Source organism: Salmo salar, chromosome ssa01, assembly GCF_905237065.1.
Source record: "Salmo salar chromosome ssa01, Ssal_v3.1, whole genome shotgun sequence".
Classification (NCBI taxonomy): domain Eukaryota; kingdom Metazoa; phylum Chordata; class Actinopteri; order Salmoniformes; family Salmonidae; genus Salmo; species Salmo salar.
In genome coordinates this window covers 143,623,713-143,637,682 of record NC_059442.1, presented here as the reverse complement: position 1 = coordinate 143,637,682, position 13,970 = coordinate 143,623,713, and positions in this window count along the sequence as shown.

Genomic DNA, 13,970 nt, shown 5'->3' with positions numbered 1-13,970 from the left:
CTATCTTTGTTGCAGGCACATGGTAAGAATTGAATAACATGAGAAAAAATAAGAAACCTGCACACTGCTCTTGCTAGTATCCCTTAATAAAGAGCAGTGAAACTAGCAAGAGCAGTGTGCGGGTTTCTTCTTTATTCTCATACTATGAAAACCAGCAAGACTATTTTTGACAAACGGCAAGGCTATTTTTGCCTCCCAGAACATTATTACCCACAATAAGATTTAAATAGTTTGTCAGGTTGATTCAGATTCTCCAGTCGCCTTTAAAAACCCTTGTTTTATACCACAGTTAAGAGGGAAGAATAAGTTATTCCCATCTCTGAGACTTAATTAGACACTTGTCACTTATCACCCATTTGTATTCTGTTATCTCACTCATTGTTTTTCCATTGCAACAGTTAGCTCTGTGGAGTGAGCCCTAACGCATTTGAGAGCTCAGACAATTTCAGATTGTGTTTGTCCCAGAGAGAGAGAGAGAGGAGAGAGAAAGAGAGGGAGAGATAGTTACCATGCCTCACTACATAAAAGTGATTCTCTCATCCTAACTGAATGTGTGTGAATGTGTGTTGTTGTGGCTGAGTTAACTTGAGCGATGTATATGGCCCTATACTCACTTTCTCCTGGCTGATCCTTGTGACCTAGAGGTAGACACCTGGCCTCTGTTGCCTCTTTCTCTCTCTGCTCTCCTGCTGGCCTCAGCCTTTTAAACATGTACATCACCACCAGTGGCGATTTTAGCATGTAAATCTTGGTGGAGTAAACCAACACAACACTAAACAATACATTAATTGCACTATAACGGTGACAAACGGTGCCCACAAACTGTTAGGGCCTATATAAAGCTGTCCCAACAGCAGAGTCCCAACAGCAGTCCCAACATCTTACCACTGCTACACCTGGCTATCAGCGGAGCCTTGTCTGGCAGCAAAACAGTTCATTCAGCCTCATTTACTGCTTAAAAAAAAACATAGTTGATATGGCTGACTTGCTTAAAACAAATATGGTTTCTAATGACAATTTAGATGTATAAACTATGGCTTACGGGGATGACAAGCGGATAAGAAGCAATCTGTAATTTCGATTAAGACATGAGCGAGCTAGGACGGACGTGGTCGATATACCTATTTGTTTCGCACTTTGAAATGTACAACGATACAATTCAGAACATGGGCCATTCTTACAGTGTTCTCCCTGTACACCAAGTCAGAACAATAGGCTAAATAAAGGGGCCATATAAGCAGACAATGAAAGCTCTTACAATATTCAATGATTACATTTCTCTAAAACAGGTTATAGGCTACATGTGCACCACCAAGTCAGATCAGTAGGCGAAATTAAGAGAGGAAAATAGACCAAATTATTAGGGTGAGGCATGTTGACTACTAACAGCTTACTACACAACATACACTTAGTATTACTTTCTTAGATACAGTATGCATATCTCCCTGGCATATTACATCATTTATGCAGCAGCATACAAGACATTTTTGTACTCGCCTTGTTGTGCTGTGATCACTTGAACAGGAAGGTGGCGGGGCGGTCCTTCGTGGGCAAATTTTGTTATCAAAGTCTGGCATTCTCTGGATTTATGGTGCTTTCAAGACAACTGGGAACTCAGAAAAACAAGGTTGAATCATGATCTTCAGATCGTAGCTCTAGAAAGACACCCGAGTTCCAGATTTACAATTCCGAGTTGGATGACCGTTCAAAACATATTTTCACAGTCAGGGCTCATGCTTCATTGACAGCATGACCAATGCTGAATGTTTATAATTTTAGACTTGGAAAAGAGACCCTTAATCCCAGATTTGGGACCACACCGCCACTCCACTGAATAGCAGGCTAGTGATTGCTTTTCAATGCTTGCAGTTAGCCACTGGTTCCTTCCAAACTGTAACGTCTGCGTCCAACTCATACTTCTAAACACATAGATCCCCGGAACACAGCCCACTTTCCAGCTCACTCTCCAGATCCCAATCACCGGAATTCTAATCACCTGTTCACACACCTGCATGTCATCATCCCACACTATTTAGTTCAGTTCCTTGCACCCAATCACTGTGAGGTATTGTTTGTTTTGAGACACACTTCTTTCGGATCTCTGTTTTTCTTGTCCTTCATGCCTCCCATGTATGATCGTTTTTGCCTGCCTCCCTCACGACACCTTTTGCCTATTCCCTGCCTGTACTGTTGCCATTTTGGACCTACCGTGTAGGACCTTCTGCCTGCCCCTGGACCCAGCTACCTGCCTCCTCCTATGGTCCTTTCCAATAAACACCTGCTGCGCTCTGCGCTTGAAACCAGCTCTCTGTCTCATATCGTGTTCATTACAGAATACCTCACCAAACACGACAGATGGATTCAGCGGAGCTGCAGCTACATCTAGCCCGACAGGAGGAATGGCTCGATGAACTCTGCGACCTCTTCACCAGTCCATTCCTTCTTCACCCATATCAGGTGCCACAGCCTCCTCTCGTTTATCCTCCTCTATATCCATGCCTAATAAATATGACGCTCCCCAGGGAAATGTCAAGGATTTTTCATGCAGCGTAACCTGTACATAGACCATCACCCCGCTGACTTCACCTCTGACAAAGAAAGGGTGGACTTCGTCATCTCCCCTACTCACAGGCAAAGCTCTGGATTGGGTCACAGCCCTGTGGGCCACTCAAAGATCTGATCTGTCCTCTGAATCATGTTTCCACACCCTCTTCAAGGAGGTGTTTGACCATTCAGTTTCAGGTTGTCACACCGGGGACCTGTTATGTGAGCTGCGACAGGGCCATCGCGCCACCACAGAGTATGCTCTTGAGTTCAGCACCATGGCTGCCGGCAGTGGATGGAGTGAACCAGCTCTCCTTACAGTCTACAGGAGGGGTCTTAATCGGGAGTTATAGACCAAACTGGCCTGCAGAGGAGATTTAACTGACGTAAACCAATACATCCGGATGTTCATATCCATTGGCAACCTACTGGTGGACCGCAGATCTACACAGTCGCCAATGGCCTGCGAGTCTTCCACGCCTTTCTGTCGTCCACCACTGTCCAATAGCCCCGAACCCATGCAACCCGGCCGCGTCCCTCTCCTGCCAAGAGACAACGGAAGGTACGTGAAAACCTGTGCCTCTATTGTGGCGAGAGTAACCCCGTACTCACTAGCTGTCCGATTCGCCCTCCACAAAGGGGTGACCACAACCCCTCCACTTCCACCCGGGTAAGCACCTCTACGTTTTGAATATTACCAAAAGGCAGTTTGGTATCCCAGCTCTTCTTTCTGCTAATGGGTCACTCAGTTTGTGGAGGGACTAGTGGACTCGGGGGCCGCAGGAAATTTCATTGACGAACAATTGGCACAACAGTTAAGAGTCAAACTAATCCCTGTTAATCCTCCCCTGAGGATTAATGCGCTGGACGGACAACCTCTCGGAACTGGTCTTGTGACTCGCATGACCCGAAAGTATCAACCTTCTGATTGGCCTCTTTCACGCTGAGGTCATTCAGTTAATGGTGTTGTCTTCACCTAAAGAACCCCTCATCATCGGTCACCCCTGGCTAAGCCTTCACAACCCTGCCATCTCCTGGCGACAAGGGGAACTGCTGTCATGGTCTCCCACCTGTTTTAAGAACTGCTTCAGTCTACCCTGTCGAGCCACCTCTATAGAAGGATTGGAGTCTGCCATTCCAACCCACATCCCACCTGTATATGCCCAGTTTCTGAGTGTCTTCAGCAAGAAAAAGGCATCCATTCTGCCCCCCTCATCGCCCGGAGCACTGTGCGATGGACCTCCTTCCTGGCGCTTCCCTCTTCCCCCTGATTCTGGCCGCACTAGAACAAGTTGGACAGGCTACCATCTACTCCAAACTGGACCTACGTAGTGCTTACAACCTTGTCCGTATCCGAAGTGGGGATGAGTGGAAGATGGTGTTCATCACTGCTAGGGGTCACTACAAATACCTGGTTATGCCCTACGGTCTCACCAATGCTCCCGCAGTCTTCCAGTCCTTCATGAATGAAGTTTTCCAGGACATGATCAACCAGTTCATCATCGTGTACATTGACGATATCTTGATCTACTCTCAATCCCTTGCAGAACACGTACAGCATGTGCAACAGGTCCTCAAATGACTACAGGACCACCATCTTTATGTCAAGGCTGAGAAGAGTGCCTTTCACGTTACTGCGGTAACCTTCCTAGGGTTCGTGCTGACACCAGGAGGGGTCAACATGGACAAAGGGAAAGTTACGGCCGGGCTCAACTGGCCCAAACCTACCACCATAAAGGAGCTACAACGGTTCCTAGGGTTCTCCAACTACTTCCGCCGGTTCATCCAAAACTGCAGCAGCACAATCGCTCCTCTCTCAGCTCTCACAAACCGGTACCCTCCAATGGACCGACACTGCCCTTACTGCATTTGAGACCTTGAAATGCCTCTTCACCTCTGCACCCATCCTTAGGCAGCCAGATCCTACCCTTCCTTTTGTTCTGGAGGTGGATGCTGCCGAGGATCCGCATAGGAGCGGTTCTCTCTCAGCGGGTCGAGACACCTCCCAAATTACATACATGTGGCTTTTTTCCAAAGAAACTGTCACCCGTTGAGAGGAACTATGATGTCAGGAACCGAGAGCTTCTCGCCATGAAACTGGGAGCTCATCACCCATTACTTGTCCTTACCTACCACCGCAATTTGGAGTACTTAAGAAGTGCTAAGAGGCTCAACCCCAGATACGCTCGCTGGGCACTCTTCTTCACCTGCTTCAACTTCACCGTCACCTATCTGCCCGGCAAGAAAAATGTGAGGCTGATTCCTTATCCCGTCTATTTGACTCCCCTTCCTCTAACCCAGCTCCCGAGCCCATCCTGCCTCCGTCTTGCGTCATGTGAACTATACAGTGGGAAATCCAATCAGCCGTCCAAGAGGCCCTACGCCACGACCCAGCACCTCCCAACACCCCTGCAGGCAAGACCTACGTTCTGGCGTCCATCAGACCAAAACTAATGCAGTGGTGCCATACCTCACTGAGTTCTGGCCATCCCGGAATGTGGCGCACCTTGGCACACCCCTCGTTTGACATCGACAGTGCACCGCCTTATTCCATCCAAGCCCTCCTTAATTCCAAGTGCCTGGGTGGTCGCATCCACTACTACAACTCCAAATTGTTGTGCAATGTTTATGTCCAATGGCCGATGATCACCGATATGTTTTATTTATAATTTCTATTCATTATTTCTCTTCATATGACAAGGATTAAAAAGGATTTGCCAGTAGATTGACGACTTGATTCATGATGATGACTGCTAGCTAAGATTTTGAAAGTATGATCAGTCCAATCAAAGCTACTGTAGATATAACGTGATTTGACATAATTTTATCTGTGGCCAATGACCTTGAGCCTTCTTGGATGGACACTAATGTAACTCTATGGCAGCAACCAAGGGGCTTGAATTTTCGAGTTTTACCCTTAGACTCAGCAGTGACATAGTGTCCTCGTGAGTGACAGAACACTGAGCCAATCACAGCGCAACTAGAGAATATTACCAACACCTACAGTACGCCCCGTATTTTCCGCTGGCTGCCCCAAAACCACCAGAAAGCACTGTGAATACCTGCATTTTGGAGCTGCCTTACTCAACAAAGCAAAAAAGAGACCATGTTTGTATGCGGCTTTATTAAATCAAATATACAGTATATATTTTTTTTACATTGTTTGCAAACTGATATGTGACATGTATTAGTCGTGAAGAGGGCATGACAAAGCCTATTCCCCTCAGGAAACTAAAAAGATTTGGCTTGGGTCCTGAGATCCTCAAAAGGTTCTACAGCTGCAACATCGAGAGCATCCTGACTGGTTGCATCACTGTCTGGTACGGCAATTGCTCGGCCTCTGACCGCAAGGCACTACAGAGGGTAATGCGTACATCACTGGGGGCTACGCTGCCTGCCATTCAGGACCTCTACACCAGGCGGTGTCAGAGGAAGGCCCTAAAAATTGTCAAAGACCCCAGCCACCCCAGTCATAGACTGTTCTCTCTACTACCGCATGGAAAGCGGTACCGGAGTGCCAAGTCTAGGACAAAAAGGCTTCTCAACAGTTTTTACCCCCAAGCCATAAGACTCCTGAACAGGTATTCAAATAGCTACCCGGACTATGTGCATTGTGTGCCCCCGCCAACCCCTCTTTTACGCTACTGCTACTCTCTGTTCATCATATATGCATAGTCACTTTAACCATATCTACATGTACATACTACCTCAATCAGCCTGACTAACCGGGTGTCTGTATGTAACCTCGCTACTTTTATAGCCTCACTACTGTATATAGCCTGTCTTTTTACTGTTGTTTTATTTCTTTACTTACCTATTGTTCACCTAATACCTATTTTGCACTATTGGTTAGAGCCTGTAAGTAAGCATTTCACTGTAAGGTCTACACCTGTTGTATTCGGCGCACGTGACAAATAAACTTTGATTGAATTTATTATTAATGCCAAAATAACATGCAAAACAGGCAAGCCATTAGCTAAAAATGTAGGGCTCAAAACAGGTGGGGCTCTGCCCCATCTGCTCTGAATGATGGTTGCCACTGATCACCACACAGGCACAATTGGCCAGCCACTCAGCCTTCAAGGTGCTTTTGTCTGGCACAGCTAGGGGTGGTGTGATGTGATGCATGGAGGGGCTAGAGAAAGGGTTGTTGTTTAAATTCAGTCTGGGGCTCACACGCACTGCAGAAGGCTTGGAGCACTTTTAAGTGGCATTGCAGCAGAAGCAGGCTGTGAACAGAGTGCAAGCTGCCCAGCCCAGCCTGCAAAGCTCTCCTCTCCCTCTTCGCATCCCCCTACTTTCCGCTGGCCACCATCCCTGCAGACTCAGCTTCAAACAGGGAGGAGACTTGATATAGATCCACTTAGATTAAAGTCTTATCTGCTATCATCACTTATCGTATGAATGAATCTGTTCCTATCAATAAAGGTATGTTACGAAGCATCTTGTAGCCGAACAAGATCTCACAAACTCAGTGCACCCTCATATTTCATTATGCATGTCTCTGCACAGTCCTTTATCATATTTGATGCATGAGTGACTACATTCATTTAAATATAGCACAGGAAAAGCACTATGAGAGTATCTGAATCCCTCTGGTTAGGAGGGGAAAGGTAGGCAGAAGAGAGGGCATTGGATATATAGGTAATCAATAGAAGTATTGGGGTGATCTGCGTTTCAAAACGGAGAAACCCCTGAAGAGCTAATAGGGCGTGGCAGAGGGACAGAGATCTACATAACTCCCAGGATGGGAGTTACTCTACACTAATGTTTTATTCATGTACACAGAGAGACTATGGCAGATGCAGAGAGGTGAGGGAGAGATAGGCTGCGTTTACACAGCCAGCCCAATTATTGTTAAAAGACCAATAAGTTGAAAGAGATCCAAATTGGGATGCCTGTGTAAACATAGCCTATGAGAGACAGAGCGGAAGGGAGGGAGAGACCGAAGGGGAAGGGAGGGAGAGAGCAAGGAGGAAGAGAGACCGAAGGGGAAGGGAGGGAGAGAGCGAAGGGGAAGGGAGGGAGAGAGAGAGAAGGAGGAAGAGAGAGAGAGAAGGAGGAAGAGAGAGAGGAGGGAGAGAGAGAGAGAGAGAGAGGAGGGAGAGAGATACTTATAGAGATGTACAGCAGTGATGCGTAGCCTATACCTCTCCAAAGCCCAGCAGGCTGTGTGTGTGTATGAAGTCAACAACATACCAACAGGGTACCCGATATGAGGACAGAGAATGAACGATCCATGTGATGGAGCAGGTCCAAGTTCTAATCACATCCATCTCTGGTCCCGCATGGAATGTACACACAATTGATGGGTTTAAATGTGGAAAAGGGCAGTTTATTTTGCCTTGGCTTCTAATGTACATGTAGCTGTCTATATCTTTAATTAACCTATTTTTATCCATTTCAGACTTTTTCTTTAAAGAGCCTGTCAATTTTATAAATGAAACAAGGTACTGTATTAGCATAAAGAGAAAAATGACTTCCTTTGTCAGTGCTCCCATATAGAGACAGATGTTTTATGAACAGGGAGTTAGCGATCAATCAATCAATGTTTGTGTGTTGGTACGGTGTAAGGAATGTTCATAGGTGAATAGGGAAGTGAGTCTACGTGTAATTTAAAATGATATTGAGGGTGTGTGTGTTATGTGTATGTGTACGTGCGCTGCAGGGGTGGACTGAGTTAAGAGGACAGACACGGTCTGATAGGTGGACAGACCATCACAGCCAGCCATACAGGTTGTTCAAAAATACCAGCTGGAGCATTGCCCCCTTTGTCCTCTCTCTCTCTGTGTGTCTGTGTCTCTTTCTCAGTCTGTCTCTGTCTCTGTCTCCATCTCCACATCTCTCTCTCTAATTTATATCCCTTTCTCCTTCTCCACCAAACCCCACCTTTATCTCCCTCTATCTCTGTCACGCTTACCAGCTTGCTCTCAGTCGCCATCCTTTGTCCTCTGTTGTTCACAATGATAACAGAGTTGCTTGTCTGTCAACTCAGACATGTGTATCCATCTGTTTGCCTGGGCATATTTACCCTTAGTGAGCAGCTTTGTTGCCATAAAGGTTTCCTTCAATGGATTTGGTATATAAACTCCATCAATATTACCCCAGTGGGTTGGTATGTCCTGTTGCACTTCAGGACTGGATGGTCATGTTCTGAGATAAACCTCAAATATCATCCCAATTCTAATATCCCAACCACCCAGTTTTGTGACAACAGTATGCTGATGCAGGTATTGGCATCATTGTAAAGGTAAATGTCCTAGTTTTATAAATCAGTGAGATAACTGCCTGGTAAATCAACATAAATATGTTGTATATCTCTGAGGAACGTATCCAACTTAAATAATTGATCTGAGTTGTGAGCAAATCTCTGAGCAGAGCTGTGAGCTGAATGTCATAGTGAATATCATAGATAGGCGTGGCTGGTTAGTGCTTACTAGTATGGGGAGAGAGGGACGTAACCTGGGATAAGGCGTGAGGCAGCACCATACTGTACTGGAATGGGGTGTGTGTGTTGGGGAGGAGGGGGCGGGGGTGGTTGGAGAGTCAGAAGCTCTGGGGAGCTGAGCTGTATGCAGGGTGAGGTGGGGAGGCAGTGATGATGTCATATTGAGCATTTGGGCGGAAGGGTCCATGGGAAATGAGAGGGGAGGGGTTATCCAGGATCTGCAGTTTATCTGCAATGCATCAGCAGCTCTCTCTCTCTCCCTCCCTCTCTGAATGTGTGAGTAGCATAAGGCCGATGCAGCACGTTGACGTTCTACTCTAGATGGTCCTCTAAGGACTTAACCACACAAATTAAACCGTTGCCTAGTTCCCCTCCCAGGGGAGGACTTTTCAAAACGGAGAAACTCCTGAAGTGTTGCTTCACTTAGCTAGCCGTAAAAAATAGTATGTTGTATTTAGACTGCAATAACCACTTATAGGCACATCCATCCAGCGACTACAACCTTGTGTCATTGTGAACGTTTCCATCCCAATAACATCTTTATCCCTGCATGTGATAGAGATAGAGCCCTTCAGCCAACCACCCATATCATATCCACAGAGATTATTATGACCCTAAATAATATCTTTATGACACACTCAGCATGGAAGCCATATTGAAGCAGCCTCATTGACCCCCTTTGAAGGAGCTGTGTTATGGTTCTTTGTCCTGGGAACAGAGATGGCATGGAAGCCTCCAACACCCATAAGGACATGGGAATGACACTCCAGGTCATTACGCCCAGCCATTCTACAGACTATTTATCCAACTCGCCTTAGATGTATGTGTCTGTACAGCACTACAGTAACGCCCCATTCATCTATGGAACCCTGGCATTGAGACCCCTTGTTTGTAGTCGTAGCCCACCATGTGAAGTGCCCAAAGGGGCTTTATGGGGTCTTTGATGGGGCTATCCTTTTAGCTGGCTATGCTGCAAGGAGTCTGTATCAACCTGAAAGTCATGGTTACTGAGGAAACAGAGAAACATATTGAGCTACAAGCACGCGCGTGCTCTAAACACACACACACACACACACACACACACACACACACACACACACACACACACACACACACACACACACACACACACACACACACACACACACACACACACACACTTTCAAACTGACAAGGTCTAGCCCTGATGCTGAGGCTAAAAGCATTGTGTGCTGATGTCAGCTGTATTTTTCATCAGGGAGGATGTAAATGGCTGCCCAACCACCAGCAAAGTGAATTGATTAACCCTACAGTGTGTGTGACTGGAATAGAATATGGCTCTAATGCATTCACATATCATCATTTACATGTCCCCAACTCTTGCATATGTTTTCCATTTAATCTTAATCTTTAATCTGTCTCCCTCACTCATACTCTATGTGGGTGTCGCTTCTCCTCTCCCTCCCTCTCTATACATCTTCCACTCCTCATCTTCCAGCCTCTCCATTCTCCTCCATTTCTCCTCTTCTTCATGTCACTCTTTCCTCTACTTCTATATTGCTCTGTTATTTCTGGCAATTTGCTGGAGATCAGTAAACTGACACACAGATTGTTCTGCAGAGTCACCCATCCCCCGACTCTCCTCTGCATTCCCCTCCCTGCACCTCTTTCCCTCTCCCCCTCTCCTGCCAGGTTTGTGTCTGTACTCTACATTCTAGATCTACAGGACAGAGACAACTTTCATTTAAGGCCCAGCAATTGATGATCAAAAGCGATTTGACTTTGTCATAACCTTCTTACAGTCTGGTGTCAGACACACTGGGTCAATACTAGCATGAGACAAACCCATATGCTCTATCTGTCCATATTGCCTCTAGTTGTGCTGACTCCGCTAAACCAGACTCTGAATGAGTCAATAGTAGCACACAAAGATACAGTTCTTTAGGAGTTCATTACATCTGAGTGTCTGTCTGTCTGTATGTGTGTGCATCTCTCTTTCTGTATTTATGTGACTATTCTGTGGACATGCATCTGTCTGTGTCAGCATGTGCTTCGTCTGTGTTTTTATTTTCTGCTGGAAAAGCTGTGTGATGTGTGCTGTCATTGCTCAGTGTGAGTATATTTTGGTGGGTAATGATCTCTTCCAGATGTAACACGCCCTTGTGTGTGTATGTGTGTGTGTGTGTGTGTGTGTGTGTGAGCCAGCCTGGGACACTGTAAAACTGCAGGTAGCTAAGGGTGTGGTTTTTTTCCCTTATTGTGTGTGTGTGTCTTTTGTGTGTGAGGGTGTGCGCGCAAGCCATGAAGCCCAACTCTGGAGGGAGGGGACTTGTTAACAAGAGATAAAAGAGAGGGAAGGAGATTTAAAGCGTAACTCTCAACCCCAATTTCAGCCTTTGCCCAACCCCTTCAAATTCTCCAAAAATGTATTCAGGTGAGAAGTTGTGGTTAGGGTGAATTGCTCATCAATATTACATTTGTTACGATGGATGTAGCTACGAATGTAAAAAGTATAATCCTCAATTGGCGACTGGCTTTCATGTGGAGTTCATCATAATTTATTTAATCTGAAGCCCAATAAACTGCATACTTTCCCGACAAGTCATAGAGGGAGTACCACACAAAATATCATCAGTTGACTCCATGATTACTTCGATTTGATGGTTATTATATCAATATATGCGCATAAAAACGTTTCCACCAACATTTCTCGCATTATTAATTTTACAGACACAAAAAGATACCGCCTTGACTAGCATATTTTGTTTTGTCAACATTTACAAACTTCAAAGTGTTTTCTATCCAATTCTGCCAATTATATGCATATCCTGGCTTCTGGGCCTGAGTAACAGGCAGTTTACTTTGGGCACGTCAGTCAGGCAGAAATTCAGGAAAATAGACCCTAGCTCTAAGAAGTTAAGAAAAGTGTATGCTATTTATCTTTGTGTAGCATACAAATAATCAACCAATGTCACACCCTGATCTGTTTCACCTGTCTTGTGCTTGCCTCCACCCCCCTCCAGGTGTCTCCCATTTCCCCCATTATCCCCTGTGTACTTATACCTCTGTTTTCTGTTGGTCTGTTGCCAGTTAGTCTTGTCTTGTCAAGTCTTACCAGCGTGTTTTCCCATTTTCCAGTAGCTGTGTTCTAGTCCTCCCGGTTCTGACCATTCAGCCTGCCCTGAGCCTGCCTGCTGTTCTGTTTCTTTTTAACGCTGTTTCGATTACCGACCTCTGCTGACCCTGAGCCTGCCCGCCATTCTGTCCCTGTTTGATGCTGTCTTGGATTACCGACCCCTGCCTGCCGTTTGCCTGCCCCCTGTTTTGTAATAAACTAGTCAGGATTGAGGGAAAGATGTACGGAGCAAAGTACAGAGAGATCCTTGATGAAAACCTGCTCCAGAGCACTCAGGACCTCAGACTGGGGTGAAGGTTCACCTTCCAACAGGACAACAACACTAAGCACACAGCCAAGCCAATGCAGGAGTGGCTTCTGGACAAATCTCTGAATGTCCTTGAGTGGCCCAGCCAGAGACCGAACTTGAACCCAATCTAACATCTCTGGAGAGACCAGAAAATAGCTGTGCAGCGACGCTCCCTATCCAACCTGACAGAGCTTGAATGGATCTACAGAGAAGAATGGGAGAAACTCTCCAAATACAGCTGTACCAAACTTATAGCACCAGCTTATATCCAAGAACACTTGAGGCTGTAATCATTGCCAAAGGTGCATCAACAAAGAACTGAGTAAAAGGTCTGAATACTTACGTAAATATGATATTTCCGTTTTTTTACTTAATTCTGTCCATATGTAGCTTGTTTCTGGTCACAGGTTCCGGAATGGCTGAAGAATTGCAACCTTTACTTGGAGCTATCTCTGCAAATAGCACTGCTGGATGATTTGAAAAGCCCTAGTCAATCGATCAATAATATAATAATACTCTGAGCAAAAAAAAAGTATCTTTAATTTACAATCTTTAGAAACTATGACAATAGAAAGGTGCAGAACTTTTGTGAAACATCACAGCACAGTTGAAATAAACACTGCTCAAAAAAATAAAGGGAACACTAAAATAACACATCCTAGATCTGAATGAATGAAATAATCTTATTAAATACTTTTTTCTTTACATAGTTGAATGTGCTGACAACAAAATCACACAAAAATAATCAATGGAAATCCAATTTATCAACCCATGGAGGTCTGGATTTGGAGTCACACTCAAAATTAAAGTGGAAAACCACACTACAGGCTGATCCAACTTTGATGTAATGTCCTTAAAACAAGTCAAAATGAGGCTCAGTAGTGTGTGTGGCCTCCACGTGCCTGTATGACCTCCTTACAACGCCTGGGCATGCTCCTGATGAGGTGGCGGATGGTCTCCTGAGGGATCTCCTCCCAGACCTGGACTAAAGCATCCGCCAACTCCTGGACAGTCTGTGGTGCAACGTGGCATTGGTGGATGGAGCGAGACATGATGTCCCAGATGTGCTCAATTGGATTCAGGTCTGGGGAACGGGCGGGCCAGTCCATAGCATCAATGCCTTCCTCTTGCACGAACTGCTGACACACTCCAGCCACATGAGGTCTAGCATTGTCTTGCATTAGGAGGAACCCAGGGCCAACCGCACCAGCATATGGTCTCACAAGGGGTCTGAGGATCTCATCTCGGTACCTAATGGCAGTCAGGCTACCTCTGGCGAGCACATGGAGGGCTGTGCGGCCCCCCAAAGAAATGCCACCTCACACCATGACTGACCCACCGCCAAACCGGTCATGCTGGAGGATGTTGCAGGCAGCAGAACGTTCTCCACGGCGTCTCCAGACTCTGTCACGTCTGTCACATGTGCTCAGTGTGAACCTGCTTTCATCTGTGAAGAGCACAGGGCGCCAGTGGCGAATTTGCCAATCTTGGTGTTCTCTGGCAAATGCCAAATGTCCTGCACGGTGTTGGGCTGTAAGCACAACCATGGGGGTTGTGCTTACAGCCCTCCACAC